Raw genomic sequence first — 16144 nt, 5'->3', positions numbered from 1 at the left:
ATTTTTTAGATAATTTAATTTAATATTAAAAAGTTTATGACCCATATACTAAATATTAATATTTCAATTAATATGATAAAAGTTAGTCTCACAATTTATATGTGTATATTATCGTTTTTTGTTGCCATTCTCAAAATATTTGACGTTTTGTTTGAATTTTGCGTTATTTTAAACACATTGTATTGACCAGTTTTTTTTTTGGGTCATTTTAAACACATTCTATTCCCATTGTAGCTAACTATGTGTAAGAATCAAATATCATGGGTTGCAAGTATATGACTAGAAATACAATAAACAAGCAAATACAAGACTTATCTGATTGGTATGGCAGATAGTATTGCACTGCATCAACAATACACGTCTTCTTATGTAACCCGAACAATAAATGGTAGAGTTGAGTCGCATCAAACAATATTCTCCTTAAGGTTTTTAGATTGAGTATAAGACGGTAGAGTTCAGAGGTGCACCTATAACTCCAAGATAAAACAACTCTCTAATCATATAGGTTGCAGTTCCAAATGTGATTACAAAGGGTGTCCAGAGGCTATATTCACTAATTCATCCACACTAACCGACTACGGTGGGAAAGAAAATATAAACTAGAAATGCTTCTAAAAATGTTTTCAAAACCAATTGTTAGAGAATTAACAAGACCTCCTCTCTTTATATAGGAGAGGAGGAGACACCACTAAGGGATGTCTCCAAGAGATATGACCCCAAAACATGTGTCTTTTTCAATAAGGTTAATTTGTTAGCCATTCAAACAAGTCTTCCAATAGGCACCCATTGGCAATTTAAGTGTCTATTAGGAAAGGACACAACCCTCCAACAAAATCACATTTTGAATCTTTAATTTTAAAAACAATTAAAAATCCAACACTATGTTCCTAACTCAGTCCAACACCAAAAGAATATCCACCCTAGTTCTACGGCTTCGATCACATGAAGGATGTTATTTGGCCAGTAGATGTCTAAGGAATGATTTTGGTTGGTTACCCGTAAAATTTCACAATCAAATTCAATCACACCATATAATGTCACTCATACCCTTCAATGTCCAATCACTCTCATGGTAGCCTATAATTTTTTTTTATGGTAGAGGGATTGTTGCCAGATTACGTGACCCTGCACATGTGGGTCAATAAGAGCACGCATAGAGACATCCAACAAGGGTAAGATTTTTCATTTCATGAGAGCAGAGTGGTTGTTTTGCCTTTCTTGTGTCTTAGCATAGACACCACGCAATCTGGCAGCCTTTTTTTATTTGGCGTCGACAAACATAATTTGAACTTAACATGACACATGAATAGAGGACTTTTTGGGTTTCTTTTCCTCAATATATCAACTCCATTGAATATACCATGTGATAGAAGTAAGCTAAAAGAGGTATACCTTTACTAGTGTTGCAAGTTGAGCTCCAAAAGCCCTAGCCGGACCCATTTTCTTCCAAGCTTGGGGTTGGGATTTCCAGCCCGTGGGCTAGGCTATGGTTGAAGAAATCCTAGCCCAAGGTTGAGCCATGATCGATTAGTGTTGAGGCATTTGGCTATATGTACAATTTCATTCCATGTAATATACATGTCTAAAGTACAAATAAAGAGTAGGAATCAAACTTTTATGTCCACCCACCAGTGACCGCTAATTGTCCCAGGCATGTTTTGGTTGGGCAGGGATGGGCTGGGGCTTGATGGTTAAGGTATATTAGCTGCGGGTCAAGCTGGGCCGAGCTAAGGCTGGCATAAAAAGTAGGCCCAGCCTGCCTGAGTCGCACCCCTTATAACATTTCCTTAATCCATTACCTGTAGCTATTTTCAGATCCCTTGTTTAGTACACATTTTTAGGCTCTGTATGGCAACGTTTCTGTGTTTTTTGAGTGTTTTTAGGTCCGGCACAGTTTTATGTGTTACTATTATTTTTATTTTCAATTGATTTTAAATTTTACTAAAGGTCAGGGGAGGTCAAAGTCAATATGTATAAAACTCTGCATTTTAGTATACTGGTGATCCTTGCCATCAATGTTTCATGACAAATTTCAAAGCTCCAAAAAAAAATAGCATTCTCCTCAACCTGGTCAAGATTTATGACATCATAAAAAAAACATATTATTTTTACTGAATTCTATTTGGAATGAGATCAGGTCATTGCACAAGATAGGGTATTCTAAATCTTTTCAATCCATTTACCCAAATAGCTCAGATATGTCAAGTAACTAATGAGATCAAACTCTCCAAACCCAAACAATGATGGATGCCTAACTGCAAAGCATTAAAATTTTCATTGAGACAAAGTAAGCAAGCAAAATTCAGTGGTTGTTGGTGGTTCCATATATGAAGATGGTTATAACTGGAGGAAGTATGGTCAGAAACAGGTAAAAGGAAATGAGTATCCCAGTAGTTATTACAAGTGCACACGTCCAAATAGCAGGGTAAAGAAGAAGGTGGAACGATTACAAGAAGGTCACATCATAGAGATCATCTCAAGTCTGAAATATGAAATTAGCAAGGCTCTGTATCTGTAAATTACCACACAAAAATCAAAGGAAGCACACAAAATTTCAAAAAATACTTAAAATTTCTCATGCTAAAAACAATTAGGTCTAATATGTTGTGAAATAGAACTCTTTTCGAACAGTAGATAGTTCAAGAGCATGAATAAAAACACCATGGAATGCAAGGGAAATCAGTAGGTGGAAATGGTAAAAAAAAAAAAAAAGAGAGTGGTAGAGGTTGAGTGCGAAAAAGGAAGAGCACCAGAGGTTGAGCGCCACAGAGAGTTGTAGAGGTCGACGGTGAAGAGAGCACCAGAGTTCGAGCCAAAGCCGGAGAGTTGCAGAGGTTTATCGCCAAGAGAGCACCAGAGTTTGAACCAAAGCTGGAGAGTTGCAGAGGTTTACCACGTAGAGAGCACCAGAGTTCGAGCCAAAGATGGAGAATTGCAGAGGTCACGCGAGAAAGGTTAAGGTATTCTTGCGAGTGAAGAAAGATTGTGAGGTTTTAGGGCAAAACATCACCTATGTTATGTTTTTCTTGGAAATTTAATATCATCCTCGTTAACTTAAGTTGGCATAATGTTTCTCCGAAAATTGGTTAAAATATTTTTGTAATGTGAGATGATTTTAGTGTTTTTCAAATAGGGGGGCTCAAAAGTGTGTCAAGTATCCGATTCGTTTCAAAGAAGAAGAAAAATCAAACCAGACATACCATACAGTTTTTCCCCCGTTTCTGTTAAAAAATATATATATATGGAAAAACACTAGAAACGCTTTTTAAGAACATTTTGATATAGAGTCTTAGAGAAGCTAATGCTATCCTATTGGTTGTTTAAAACCTTGGTAATTAGGGTTTTAAAAAATAAAAATTAGATCAATCAAATCAACTGATTAGTATCAGAATTGGAATTGATTGGTCCAATCAATACGATTGTTGATTCCGAATTTTAAAACTTATTGGTAACTAGGGGTGTCAATCGGTTTGGTTTCAGGTCATTCGGCTCATTTCGATTTGGTTCCATGGATTGATGGTGTGACCCGAAACCGACCAAGAACTGCGTCGATTCTATAATTTGATACCGAATTCGAACCTATTCCGTTCGGTTTGGTTACAATTCCAATTCGGTTCTCCAATACGCTCCCACTTCGGGTCTAAATCCGGTTTAAATTAAGTTATACAACTCGATTTCTATTTGATTTCTAAATTGTTCTAATGTTTGGTTTTAAATTCCCAATAACATCTGTTGCTAAAAATCATACAAATGCCCATCTTGTAATAGTATCTTATGCCCCTGCAACAATAATTTGCTTTACGTGTCAATGGTGTCTTTGAAGCTGATGGAACTGACAATATGGGACACTATTTCCTCTCTCAACTTGGGCTTATTGATATTAGATGCATCGTGATTGCTGTTATTGACATCATATTATGTTTGATGTTGTTGATTGTTTATCTATGCCCCTTGGTCTTGATATTTAGTTTTGCATTGTGATATTAGTGTGGGACCACGGCCCCTGTGGAAGTTGAGAATTGAGAGAGACTAACTTGAAGTAAAAGTAAAACCATAAAATAGTAAAGAGGAAATAGTGAAATATGAAAGGTCATACAGTGATATAAGGTTTTGGATTTAAGTGGGTTATTCGGTTCGGTTTCAGTTCAAACGGACTGGTTTTGAACTAAAATCATACCCGAACCCGAACTGAATTAAGTACTCATATAGCAGACTCGAAAGCAAAACCGAATTTATTCGGTTCGGTTTCAGATTTGGTATTCGGTTCCAGTTTGATTTTGACACTTGGTAACACTAGAACGTCACCTAGTTGCGCAAGACACACCACCCTTGTGCCCTGACACAGGGGCACACAAAATGACCATTGCACCCCTGATCATTTACGCATTCCCAGAATATCGGGTTTTGTTCTCTTGAACTTCAGTCACTGTTGAACCAAAGAATATGTTCACATTATGCAGTGACAATGCCCTCTCAGGTACTGGGTCTCGATGACACATGTCTATCCTAAACCTACATTTGACAATAATACATGAGGGAATCGACAAAATAAGATTCTTTACCAATACACACCCATATATGTACTCGCATTCGTACCTTGACATCAACATGTCTAGGTGTACCCGACTTGACGACCATATGATAAGGGTATCCAGCCCAAACCCTAGTCGTGACTACCAATTTAAAAGTGTAATTTATGGACATACATTGCTCAAAAAGTTTATATCATTTGTGATCATATTAAACCAAAATGTATGAAATGTGTAATACAAAGTAAACCGGGTCGAACCAGTACGAACCGGGTTTGATGGACACACATATCCCAACATGAGGTTCATAGTCTCTCTAGTAGAGAAGTGAGTTTGGTGAGAGCTGAAGAAAGTTGATTGATGTCTGGGTGCATAGAGCAAGTGAGAGTTGTGAAGTAGGACTGTGTCTCCTGTTAACCTGTACTATCTCCATATAACCCATCCCATATCTTTTGGTTTTCTTCTTATTTTCTAGACAATTCCATGCCTCACAAACTCAACTCATCCATCTGAATGGTGTAGGCAGGTCAGGAATGCATAGGGCCACGCAACACCCCAAAGTCCCCATCTTCCATGTTATCCTTAGATTAACCACTAAAGTCCGGCCATCTTCATCCTCTGGTTAAGTTATAGGCTGAAGATTTGAAAAGTATGATTGAAAATCGAAAAGCGTAGTCACGTGTCATGTGCAAGAGTAGAAGTAGTTATCTAAGCTCAAAAAGATTAAGAGTAGCGGAAAGAAGTGAGGATAGTTAGAGTGAAGTTAGGGGAGAGTTGAATAGTTATGGATAACTACTATTATTGTAAATCTTATATAGTTGAATTAACAAATAGAAAAGGGACTTTGGATCAAATTAAACTCTTTGAGTTAATGTAGGCTTCCTTCATAAGCCAAGACCCCAAGCTTGGTCCGTAAAGCTTTTATCATTTTCCCTATTTTACCTCTTATCATTTCTATTTTCATATTATTTCATTCCATTTATCTATTTTCTCTCATCTTCCCTTGCGTGCCCGTATCATCATCATATTTGTAGGAGCTATTAACTTGTTTACGTTACTTCAATTTTATCTGCAGGAAAAGTAATGGTTATGGAAGACAGATAGTTCAGCGTCGGTGGTAGTTGGAAGTCCGACCTGGTCTCTCACACACTTCCTTCACTATTCCAAAAAGGTTAGCTACGATAGTCATTGCCAGAATGAAAATTCTTTAAGTAGCCAAGCAGAGGGACCAAACCCCCTATAGTTGAGTACTGGTGTGAGAGATATATGTCTTTGTATAACATAACATGATTAAACAAATGAGAAAGAAAAATAAAGGACTTTAGGAACCCATCCCCCTAACCTTTTCTTTTTTGCTTCTTCCATGTGAAAAAATGTAATTTCTACAGTGGAGTTCATGAGAATACCATTCACTCACTCTTTGCACTCTAAAATGTTTTGAACCGATAAAAAAGGGAAAGCACAGAGAATTGAGGGAAAGAACATAGAGAAGAGGGAGATATTGGATTCTTGCCTTCATTGCTCAAGTCGCCAGTAGGGGAGAACGATGGTGTTGCAGATCTTAAAGGGTTCAACGTTGTTTGTAGACCTTCAACGGTATATGGGTGTTCCCCAAATTTTTTAAGTTAACATTGTTACTCAAACTGGGTGTGGTTGTAATTTTTTCAAAACATAGGGGTTATATGGTATTCGGGTTGCTTACAGGGGAGGTACGTACAAGTAATTTACTCTTTATAATAGTATTATTTTTATTTTTATTATTTCAAGGGTGGGGCAGGGATTGCGGAAAGAGAGGGAGGTTTAGAGAGAGAGAGAGAGAGTCTTGTTTTGGTTTCATTCTGATTAGAAATGTCAAATGACATTTTTACCCTCGTTATAAGCATATGTTCATTAAAGTGTTTAGCATGAAATAGTTAAAATCAAGTCATACAAAATATAAGAAATAACTCATCATCGTTTTCTAGATTTCGATTGAAATTGATTTCAATTTCACAAAAATAAGGTGTAAAAATCATAACAAACACCTTTTGAAATTGAAATAACCCCTAAAGTAATTCTTGAAATCATACCAAAGAGAGCCAAACTTAGACTTTGAAATTTGACATGTGGCTAATCTAGATCATGTCCCTTTCTATCCAATGGTCAGAATAGATATATCATCTATCCACATGAGAGATGGATGCCTTGTGACATTTGAAAAAATAACAGACCTTTTGTAATAAAAATAAGGGAGAATTTTTTCTGTGCGGGAGTTTTGCAAGGAATCTCCCATGCAACCATAATAGTAGCCATTGGATCTTGCCTTTTTTATAAAGGCCGCTGGATGTAAGGTTTAGTATAGGCATATACGGATACTATACTACTGCAAGGCAGTATCAAGAATAGAGGCATAGGAACCGGCTGGGTCTTTATCCCTCAAATTCTCCAAGCTGAACTTGTACCTCAGCTTCTCTTTTGATGACAACACATCATCTCCTACTGTACCAGAGTAAGATTGTGACAGCAAACTTAACTTCTATCTTTCTCTCTCTCTCTCTCTCTATCTATCTCTCTATGACAACATGCCATCCTATATTGTGAAATTGCTGTCAACTTTGTCTTCTTCCCATAAGCTTCACTTGCCATTACCAATGTTTCTTATTCTTTAGCTTGATGTTATCATCTCTTCTACTCTCAACATCTATTTCTTCTGTCTTTTTTTTGTGCATGCAAGTTCAAAAATGAGAAAGGCATTACAGTATGGAAAGACATTATCGCAAGGCCGCAGGCACTAACTTCACCAATCCACTATAAGATATTTTCAAATACTATATTGGGCTTAATTAATCATATCCTAGCTATTGTTGTGGGTCCATGGGCATAAAACTCGGCTTGAGACCACTTTAAGGTTAATGGGTGTATTTTAGTCTTTTTCATTATGGGGGGGTGGACAAGGATTAGGATTTTGTATTATAAATACAAGGTTGGGGTCCCTGTAGTCACTTAATCTCATTCTCTGTTCTTCCCACCAAGAATGTGAGAGGTGTGTGAGACAAGAAGATTGGTGAAGATCCTGACCAAGGCTTCATTCGCAAAGGATGGTGACATAAAGGCTTATGGATTATTCTATATTGTTCTTCTCTAACATACAGGGGTGCAAGATACACATTATTTTTTCAATTCTCTTTATTCAATCGTATTCTAGTTCACTGTATGGAGATGGATTAGGGTTTTACAAAACTCAAGGAGTTTCTATCAATTGGTATCAGAGCTATCCATACAAACCGAGAATCAATTGTTTGCATGTTTAAGAACTTGAGTCAATTTTTGTAACAACAAAGAACGAATTTCTGTCTATTGGTACTGAGTTTGTTCTATTTTGTTGCTCTCCCTTTAAATACTAACTTAACAATAGGAGTTTAATTATCTAATGATGAATTATACCTCGATAATTTGTCATTTGGAATTTGAAAATTCTTTGCCCTGACAGTTTCTTCTATATGCTATTCTAGAAATGGGTTTACCATCTAAAATATGTTTTTACTTCTCATTGTCATGATGGCCAAAATGTTTGCCCAAAAATTCAAATCAATCTCAGCTCGGCTTTCACCATAATGTCTTCTCAATTCTGTATTTGTTTACAAAAAATAACGCGTTCTATTGCTCCTATTCTATAAATGGGATTTATCATCTTTAGATTGTTTAGGGGGAACTCTAAGAGGTGTACTTGATCTATTCTTTTGGTAGGTAGCTCATGTTGAGTTAGTTGCATCTCAATACAATTTTCTGAACCTAGATGGCTGTTAAGACTATCATATTCTTGAAAAAGAAAAAATCCTTTCAAATTAAACTAACAACAGAAACAAATGGCATAGAACGTCCAAAATAATAACATAAAGAAAGAGAAAAATACAACTTACTGTCATGTGAAAATTTTTTATAAAGAAAAAATTATCAAAATCGAGGTAACTCAAACAATGTAGTATCAACCGATATAGGAGTCTTCCTATTGTAAGAGACATCTATAATCGGTTCACTAAAGTATTGAGACCTATCTAGGATTCATGACTTCCTTAGAGTTGTTGATCACCTTATATCACATGTGACTCAAGACTTCTATTTCTCCAATGACTTTCTTATTCTATTAGTCAATTCTCTTGTATAGACATCTAGATCGATCTCATGCTTGTAATCTATATAAACTCAACATTGTGTTGAGATACATTAATGAAGAAATACTTCATCTAATATACAGTATAGAAGTTGGATTATTCGTCTACTATAGAAATTGATATTGAGTCATTTCTAGGAGTGCTACTGATAGTTAGGCATAATGGAATGTTGTCTACATAGTTTGGACGTTTTATTTAATATAGAATTTGATATTGAGTTATGTCTAACTATACGGAGAGGTTGTTACCTCTTAATATAGACCATGTTTGAGGTATTGGTATTGAATCGCCCGACATAACTGATACTATACAGTTTTGAATGTGACAAATATCGATACCGTAATGAAGCCCTATTTTGGTGATATGGTACATACAAAGGGTAAAATAGTCAAAAAAAATATTTTGAGCAGATGGTTGATTTTTGATCGGATACCTTACACTAATACCATGGTATAGACACCCTCTACTTATTCGTAGAATAGTCATTGTTAGATTAGTCCTCTCTCCTTACGCCTAAAACTTGAAAATTGTAAATCATAAATTATTCATGGGGATATTTGGTCATCTTTATATCAAAATTTAATTTTAAGAAATTAAATGGCTCCATTTAGTCATTTCTAGATTACTCCACCCACCTTATTATCATTTTTCACTACCTATATTTCTTTAATGGATGTTATTCCACAAAAACGTAAACGTTTAACCATCAACGTAAAAAGCAAGAGGCACAACTCATCCCCCATTGATGAGAAATCATCTCTCGAGCCCTGCTATAAATTGTCTGAAAAATACATTGATAGTGGATTAGCACGTGTCATTCGATTGGATGGCTCATCCGGCAGCTCAATCATTGTTCTGGCGAAAGCGATTGGAGAAGAACACAACTTTCTTGTGCATGCTACCATTGTGGAGAACACCAAATGATTTCGTTGTTTCAGAAATGAATTCCGTGTTTCATATAACACAAAGATCATGTTTAATGGAAGGAAAAAAAAACCATTAAGCATGATAAGGATGTGGTTGTGCTTGAGGTTGTGATGTTAAGACCGTCATGATGATACGGTTGATTTCGTGGAGGAAGGAAAAGCTAACCCTTCCATCTAATGACTTGATAGTATAGCCTCTCCATGGCATGTGATTTTCTTTATTGAAGGTTTAGGGTGGTTGTCTGTATGACACTTACGATGCATGTAGATGAAGTCTATTCCTTGTAAAAGTTGACAAAATGATGAATGTCAACATTTTGACTGATTTCTTAATGTTATCATATTTGATTCTTTTTTCTCTGTCTTATACATTTATTAATTCGATTGAAACATTCTCTATAGTTCTATTCATATTTTATGCTAAACATGACATATTTCTTGTAGTAAATACATGGGCATCTACACTAAATTATTTATCGGTGAATCATCCATTATTCAACCATAGTTAAGGTTTTTCAAAATCATTTATTTTTATCCTCGTAAGTTCACTCTGTAATGTGGAACAGGTTCAAAATTATTCTTGAGCCACAATTAAAAAATATTTGGAGCCACACTTCTTCCTGACATCAAGTAAAGGTTCAGAAAAGAAATTCGGCATTAGAATCCTTTCCTAGTACCTTTGTCCAGATAAGCAAGAATGGACATTAGTATATTCTATACTTGTCATCGGGAGGATGGCAGCACTTAAATTCCAACATTTTGCAGTAAGGTGAACACTAATTATACGGGAGGTGAAAGTTGGGTCCACCAATTTAATCTTTTTTGTCTACCCAAAAGACAAGAAATTTGTTGATGCAGACCAAATATCATTGGTGATTGTATATTATTTATGAAGAAAATCTGTTGATGCAGACTATATACTTGTTGATTTAAAAAGAATAAATATTAATCTTTGTACTAATGTATTCATTCTCCAATTTCACCATCTTCTTGATAGAATTTTGTTTATTAATCATCAAATAGTAAAAATTAGTGGTGCTATTAACAGTACAAATGACAGAATGATGCGATCAACCAAACCTACATCCTAGACTAAGAGTTAACAAATCGATTGACTGCAACACATGCTTAGATCTAAGCTATTTTCCTGACAAACTAGGGGCTGAGAAACTTGCTGGTTAGTATATTTCAGCAGACAACAAACATTGATGAAGAAAAAAAGGGGATGTTGAAATGCGAAAAAAAAATGCTTACTTTCTACTACTATTGAAAAGTAAAGTAGAATTTGACTACTTGCATATCTTCCTCTATACACAATCTAGGCATTAAATATCTTAGCTCAAAATGGAGATATCATTAATACTACATCAAAGCTTTATAGAAATTCGTGTTGAGTATTATATTACTAGTATTGTAAAAGCAATAATACGAAACCTAGGCAAAACAACTACACATTAAATGTCCAAACACAAAATCAGGATATCAGCAATAGTAATCCAATATTGTATAGAATTTTACCGTAACAATCAGTATTCTGAAGTATAGTTCATAAAGGGTTGTTATGTCCGTAAACCTAAGGCAACAAATCAACCACCAAAGTGACTCCACAGTAGAAGAAACACTTGTCTAGATTGTAAGGATCAACATTGAGCATTACAAGTGCTGAAAAGTATATTTGATTAAGCACTCAGAGATACCTTATAAGAACATCTGAACCAAGAGCTCTGCATTTTACCTGGTAACTTCAAAACTTGATTGTTTGATTCTCACACATGGTCAAACTCCTTCAAAAACTTCTCATCATAATTAGTTTAAGGGATAAAGAATATAAAACTACTTCCCCTTTGGTTTAAACTTTAAATATATGTGAAAAATCATTCTTAATCACCCAAATAAAATGTTTCCTAAATTTGAATTGACTATATTCATATAATAAAAAATTCAACATTAATTAATCATATCACTGACTGCATCCATAAGAAACATGTATTATTAATTATTTTTTAAGGCAGATGTATTAGGTATTATCATTTTCTATTACGTCACAAGAACAATTTCTTGTATCAAAATTCTACAATCTATAAAATGCATTTAGGTACTAAACTATTTTTAATGTTATTCACAACTGCTACGCATTAAATATCAATACATAAAATCAGGATATCAGCAACAGTAATCCAATATTCTATAAATTTTTGTTGTAACAAGTATTTTAGGAAGCCTAACCAAACAATTGCAATACATTAAATATCCAAACACAAAATCAGGATATCAACAACAATAATCCAATATTCTATAGATTTTTGCTGTAACAACAGGTATTCTAGGAAACCTAGCCAAACAAGTGCTAAGCATTAAATGTTCAAGCACAAAATCAGGATGTCAACAACAGTAATCTAATGTTCTATAGAACTTTTGCCGTATTATAGTAGTATTGGTGAAAAGATAGAATCTGTAGATGTCAAATACATAATCAATAAATTTGAGAAAGGATCACAACTATTACAATGGCATGGACCTCTTCAAGATTTTCACCCATTGTTTTCAAGTCCCAACCTTCAAACTTCTCTTTCCTGAATGAATTTCTTTGCAAGTGCTCAATCCATTGCTTCAATTCTTGAAAGAATTTAATCTTTCACATGGTTAGAAGCAGTGTAATATCTTCCAAACCAAGTTCTGCAACATTTCATTAGTAAGAGAGAGTTTTTTGGAGTGTGGAGAGGTTGTGCAAAGGTACGACAAAAAAGTATTAATCCTCCAAAGTTTTTTCTTTTCTTCATTTGAAGACCACTTTCCTCATTTCATAGTAAACGAGTCATATTTTAATACATACCCATAGTTGGTTGATAACATATTTCCTCATGGCCAACCTTTAATGCATGAAGATATATTTTGTATAGAAAGCTGGTTTCATAGAGTTACCCTCATTTATTTGCATTCAATCCATCAATGTATGTAAAATTGAGTTGCTCCTATATATGCATGTCTTTGGGATCTTTTGCATTTTCAAACCCTTTTTTAAGCCATGTCAAGTTATTTTTGTTTACTGTTGGTTAATCTTTACAGAAGTTTTTTCTACTTTGTTTTATCACTTTCCTTTTTAATGGTTGTTTTCTTTTATCATATACTATTGATGTTATATCCATACACTTGGTAAGCATGCATGTTATTGAAAGCTAAGAGATTATTAACAATCACATCTAATAAGCAAGCGCTACAGGATTCAAAGCGTGCAAATCTGGGGTTGAAGGAAACCTCTCCTCTTCTGACGAAAATCAAATGCCACATTTACTTGCAGAGGTCACTCTTCTTGAGCAACCATCGACGTTCGCATGCTCGCCGTTTCACGATGTAGCCTTTCCGCCCTTTGTGGTGTGATCTTCTCCGCCACAGTGGCGTGATATTCTCCGCCCCTAGTGGCGTGTTTCCCTTTTCCTATTTTCCCCTCTTTCCCTTTCTCTTCCCTTTCCTTTTCTTCCCCTTCTTTAACCAGATCTCGGTTTCCTTCTCCTTCTCGCTTCATTTCAGCTCTGTGTTCGTTATTGGCTCTTATGTCGGTTTTTGGCAGTTTTCCCTTGGTGTGAGGTGATGGAGACTTCACAGGTAGGGGGAACGGAATCAGCACTAGCGGGGATTTTGTCGTTGCAGATGCCGTAGAGATCTGCATCTCCATCGGCGTCATTCTCCGCCTCAATACCAACGCACCCTCATCTACCTCTCTTATTCTCCGATCATTCCAAGTGGCTAATCTAATGTTGCTGCTGTGCATTCAGATCCTTGTGCGCATTGAGATCCTTGATGTTGTTGCTACACATTCTGATCTTTGGTTCGGTTTGGTCTTCATTCAGGTTCTACTGGGCAGCATTTCAAATCCTTGGACGCCTTGCCTTCACCTCCGCCTCAAAGATGAACAGGCCTCGGTAACAAAGATTGTGTTGCCGACGGCTACTCTGATGCTGGTGCTGCAGCCGATTCGATGCTTACCGAGCCGGAATCATATGGGACTGATCAGACTCAAGCCCCGCTGTGGGACGAGATGCTTATTGTTTATCGCAGATGGTTTGTCGTCGCTGCCGCTCTGTGAGATCTCAAAGTCTTCGACCAATGATCTCATCGCTGCGTTTTGAGTTTCCAACGCCGCTGATCTTCTGACGCAGAAGGAGCAGGTCATCCAACAACAGGGACTCATGCCCATTGTTGATGCCGTCAGCCATCACTGTGATGATGCAGGTTCTACCGACTACGGCGCTGCCGTCACCGTCGCTGACGAAGGTGAAGATTTTCACCCTGGAACCATTGCAAGGCCCATCACGAACCTACCGCATGCTACCTGTGACCCTTACTGGCTTCCTACCTTTGTGCCAGCTGTCTGTCTGCTATGGGTAACCAAGATTCCAGTGTTTTGTCTAGCATGTGTTATAAAAGATGGAGTCTATCTATATGGCACGTCAGTGCATGCGCTTTATTATGTAAGCTATGTTAATAGCAAATTTCCTAGGGAAGTGGTTGTTACCCATCCCCTAGTTTGGATGATCCGATCAATAGCATGTGTGACCGGGTTGATTTCCACTCCTTGGTCCCGGGTACTGTGTACAGGGTCCTTGTGCTTGTCATGCTATCTATCCAGTTTATGTTTCGTGTTTTTCTGGCGTTGGGTGCGCATGAATGAATAGCCCTCTTTCTACCCAAAAAAAAAAATAAAATTAACAATCACATCTCTAAAGCATTGTAAATAATAAACTATAAGTTTAATGAGATAGTCTCTAAAGGATTGCAAGTTATTTAAACTAAGGGTCTATTGGTAAGCATGCATGATATTTAAACTAACATATTATGGACTCTGACATCTCAAAAGCATTATTAATTATTAGTCATTGACTATCAGATATGGAAAGAGAGTGAACAAGACTAAAGTACATTAAAATTTTCTTTACATTCTATCTGCAATAGTTCTTCAAATATAATTTTTCATTACAACACATCACTTATCCCTAGACAACAATTAATTTGAAATAACATGTCATAATATAATTGACATAAACTGCAAAAAAAAAAAAACCACAGTCAATAATCTGTTACATGTGACTCCACAAGTTAAAAGATGAAAGGTTTGTGGAGATAATAGTATATTAGGTTGAACAAATTAAATTAAACATTAAGTTTTGCCTTCTTGCGAATGAGAGTAAGAGAAGCCTTCATGATACGATTTTAGCTATTTTTCAACAAAGCAGTGTGGACATTTGCAACATTTAGTTATTTTAAATACTTAATCCCTTGCTTCCCAGTCTTGCACATGATTATGAATTCAAATTAAGACCACAATATTTTATGTAATTGAGTGATTACATGTATCTTCAAAAAGATTGTTAGAGTTCATGTTTCTTTTTTAGGTATTCAATAAAGTAAAGAAATTCTATAGTTGACATGAGCCCAACACCTTCATACCATACTAGCTAACAGAGATAGTAACGGAACAACTAATTTGGATATAGATTTTTCTATTGAGCTTCCATCCTTATCAAATAGTAACTAACAAAATAATCACATGAAAATTAGAAAATCATAAATATGTCCGAGCAATGTGGAACCAATTAATAGATGAATCGGATTTGAGAGGAGGACAACAAGGAGAGCCTACCCATTGGAACTAATTGGGAATATCATGTTTGTATGCTTCTTTTTCTTCATTGAAATTGATATGTTGTCGTGACTTGAATATCTTTTCCAATGAAACAGATGAATATTGCCTAAAAGGTTAATTTGGAGGGAATTCTTTGAAGGGAGACATACAATATTTATTTATTTTTATTTTTATTTTTTGTTTTTTTTTGTTTTTTTGGTGAATACGATTTTGATTAAGTATCTACTTTTTTATGAGATAGGAGAGCAATGAAAAAGAGAGCTAGTTCTTCAAGTCCCACCATTGTCAAGGGCAAGAAGAAGCAACGGGTGGAGATTGGTTGATGATACTCAACCAATTACACCATCCTCCACCTGTGTGCTTCAACCACAAAAGAGAGAAACATATGACCTTCTTAGTATGCCTATTCCTATCCCGGACGAAATCATCCCACACGACCTCCTAGCAATTTGACCCATAGTCAAGATATCACCCAAGAAATCAAGATAGTTTATGAAGATGTCAAGACTAGTTTATTTTCTTATGCTGACTTTTACCGTGCAATACATAAGGTTGTTGTAGACCTTCTAGCAGCAGGTAGCGATGTCAACCCTTGGCCAACAATGAATGAGCCTGCATGGATGTTTCACGATTATCTTTACTGTCTCATACACTCTATTACAGACTTGTTAAGGGTTGTGATAAGGGTCATTGAAGACCTTACATCTTGATTGGATATGTTTGATGATAAGATATCTTTATCTCTTAAGGAATGCAATGCATACTTAGTTTTGTGTTTTTTACTAATTTTGTACTTAATTGGATTTTATAAAGATCTACTAATACTATCGTTTTTTATGCTACTTTACAGGTGTGGGCAGAGATACTCCCTATTTTTTGGTGTTGAATATGCACTTT

This window comes from Telopea speciosissima, chromosome 5 (assembly GCF_018873765.1).
Source record: "Telopea speciosissima isolate NSW1024214 ecotype Mountain lineage chromosome 5, Tspe_v1, whole genome shotgun sequence".
Taxonomy (NCBI): Eukaryota; Viridiplantae; Streptophyta; class Magnoliopsida; order Proteales; family Proteaceae; genus Telopea; species Telopea speciosissima.
The sequence above is the reverse complement of the archived record's forward strand: the minus strand, read 5'-3'. Positions refer to the sequence as shown.